The sequence below is a fragment of the Aedes albopictus genome, chromosome 3 (assembly GCF_035046485.1).
Source record: "Aedes albopictus strain Foshan chromosome 3, AalbF5, whole genome shotgun sequence".
NCBI classification, from domain to species: Eukaryota; Metazoa; Arthropoda; class Insecta; order Diptera; family Culicidae; genus Aedes; species Aedes albopictus.
This window is the reverse complement of record NC_085138.1, coordinates 20,009,940-20,013,415: the sequence shown is the minus strand read 5'-3', so window position 1 is coordinate 20,013,415 and position 3,476 is coordinate 20,009,940.

Here is a 3,476-nt window from a genome sequence, read left to right as displayed (position 1 = left end):
TTCCTGGAGAAATTCCTGTAGGAATACCAGGAAAAATTCGTGGAGGGATTTCTGAAGGAATACCTGCAGAAATTCCTTTAAAAATCCCTGGAGAAAATCTTGGAGAAAATTCCTGGCGAAATTCCTGACGGAATGATCTGGTCAAATCCCTGGAGCAATTCCTGATAGAATATCTGCAGGAATTCCTGGAGGGATCATTGGAGGACTCCCTGGAAGGAGCTCCTGAAGAAATTCAAGCAAGAATTTCGGGAGGAATCCCTAGAGGAATACCTGGAAGAATTTGTGAAGGAATATCTGGAGGATTTCGTTAATTTTCCTTAAGGATTACCTAGAGCATCCCCTGAAGGAATTCCTGGAGGAATCTTTAATTGAATTCCAAAAGGAATCTCTGGAGCAATTTCTGAAGAAATTTCTTGAAGAAATTCTGGAGAATTTCCTAGTGAAATTCCTGGAGGAATCCCTGAAAGAATTCCTAGTTATATTCTTGGAGGACTCCTGGAAGCAATTCCTAGAGGTATCCCCAGACGAATATCTGGAGGAATTCCTGGAAGAATTCCTGGATAAATTTTTGGATGAATTCCTGAAGCAGTTCCTGGAGGTATCTCTGGAAGAATTACTTGAAAAAATCTTGGGGGAAACCCTGACACAATTCGTGGAAGAATCTCAGGCGGAATTCCTGAAGGATTGGAAGAATACCTGGTGGAATTTTTGGAGGAACTCCTGGAGCAATTCTTGGATAAAATCCTACCGGTTTTCCTGGAGAAATACCTGGAGGAATGCCTAGAGGAACACCTGAAGGAGTTTTAGGTGGAATCCCTGAAAGAATTCCTGGAGAAATTTTCAAATAAACTCTAGAAGGAACTCCTGTAGGAATTGCTGGAGAAAATTCTGGAGGAATTCCTGGACGAATCCGTAGAGGAATGCATGGAGATATTCCCGGAGGAATGCCTGAAGGAATACCTGGAGTTATCTTTGAAGAAATTTCTGGACAAATTCCTGGCGGAATACTTAGGAGAATCCCAGCAGAAATCCTTGGAAGAATACCAGAAGGAATTCCTGGAGAAATCCCTAGAGGGTTCCTTTGAGTAATTCCTAGATGAATCTCTGTAGGAATGCCTGGAAGAATTCCTGTAGGAATTCCTGAACGAGACCTTGGAGCACTTCCTAGAGGTATCCATGGATAAATTCCTGGAGACATGCCTGTAGGAATTTCTGGAGGAATCTCTAGAGGAAACCCTGGAGGAATCTTTTGAGAAAATATTGGAGAAATCTCTAGAGGAATTCCTGGAGGAATCTCTGGAAGAATTCCTGGAGAAATCCCTGGAGGGATTCCTTACGGGAATCCCTGAAGCAATTCCTGAGGAAATCACTGAAAGAAACCTTGGATCAATTCCTGGAGGAACCCTTGGAGTAATTCCTGAAGGAACCCCTGGAGTAGTTCCTGGGTGAATGCCAAGAAGAATTCCTGAAGAAATATCTAGAGGAACTTCTGAAAAAATCTCTAGAGGAAGTCCTGGAGGTTTGTTTAGAAGAATCCCTGCAAAAATCTCTGGAGGAATCCTTGGAAGTATCCCACGAGGATTTTCCGCAGAAATCCCAGGAGGAAGTACCGAAGAAATCGCTGTAGGATTTCTTGGAAAAATCCTGAAGGAAATCTAAGAAAAGTTCGTCAGGAAACTTCTAGAGGCATCCCTGTACACAGATAAAAATAATGAAGATAACATGTCATGTAAATTTCATTTTAGTCATGTAAACTTCCAGTTATGATGGTTTACATGATATTTCATGTAAATTTGTGTTATATGTCATGTAAAAACTCTGATTCATGCTGAATTAAATGACATATAATGGAAGTTTACATGATATTTCATGAGATTTACATGATATGTCATGTAATCTTCTGTGAAGTCCCACGCTCCAAATATGTGCATTATATGTCACAGAAATTTACACTATCTTTTCGATCTGTGTAGCATTTCCTCAAGGAATCCCGGAAACAATCCCAAGAGGTATTCCTTAGGGAATTCCTTAACAATTCCTGTAGAATCCTAAGAAGAGTATCTTGAAAGAATTTTTTTGAAGGATTTTTTTATGAAGATCCCTGGAGTTGTTCCTGAAAGAATCCCAGAAAACTTTACCAAGTGAATCCCTGCAGGAAGTCTTGAAAAAATACCTGAAGAAACCCCAGGAGGAATCCTGGAAGCATTCCCATGAGGAATTTCTTAGGAAATCCCAGGTGAGCTTTCCAAACGGATTCCTGGTCAAATTTCTGTAGAAATCGTTGGGAAAAAAATCCAATGGGATCTATGTCTGCAGTAATTGCTAGACGACTTATTGAACTCCTAAAGAAAAAATTTTTGAATATCTAGTAGAAATTCTGAAATAATTCCTGGGAGAAATTCCTCCTGAAATACTTCAAAACATTCCATATGGAATTATCGAAACAATCTCTCGCAGAATTCTTGAAAGATTATTTGGAAAAAATCCCGAAAAAACCTCTGAAGGAATACTTGCAGATATATATATGGTTGAACTTCTTTGAGAATTTTTGGAGGAAATCCTGAAGAAATCCCCTAAAAACACTGAAACAATCTCTGGATGAACTTTTAAGTTATTCCAGGAGAAATTCCCGGAGGAATTTATGGTTAAATCCTTAGAGGAATTCTTGAAGAAATCACTATCTTTGATGATTTTCCGAGATGAACCAGCCCTGGGCTGAAAATCTAGTTAATAAAGATAATAATAAAAACTATTCATGATGAAGCCATGGCAGGAAACTATGGGAAAATTTCAGGAGGAATTCTTTGATGCATCCTTGCAAAAGTATCTGTAAAAATTGAAATGAAAAGAAAAAGTGTGGGGAATTCCTGAAGTATTTCATGTAATAAGCCCTAGAACACTCACTCTTGGAACCCCGCAAGACGTCCATGGAGGTATTCACGAAGGTGAAATTCCTTGAGCAAATCGTGAAGGATTTCCTAGAGAAGTTCTTGAAGAAATACCTGGAAGAATTTCAGAAGATTCCCCTGAGGAATTCATAAAGAAATCCCAGGGTTTTTTGCTCTTAACGTTTGTTTGAATTGAATACTAGTGAAAATTCATTAATTATTAGCTACTACTACACTCTATAGCAGCATATGGTAATAAAAATTTCTTTTTTTTTTCTACCGGAACCGGTTTAGAATGTTGTTTTCGTATTCCATAAATAAAAATCACAAAATTTAACCATTCAACCAAGCTTGTTATTTAGTAAAATTCAATGATATGATTGAAGGAGAATAGAGAAATACTTGACAAAACTTCTTGTGGATTTCGTAAAAAAATTAGATAGTTATTGATAAATTCCTAAATTATTAGCATAGTTTATTTCTTGAGAGATTTTTTTGAGAACTCCTAATAATTGATATTCTTGAGTGAGTTTAAATTAAAAAAAAATAAGGCGGCCAGAGTGGGGGCCACGCCCCTCCCCCTTCTGG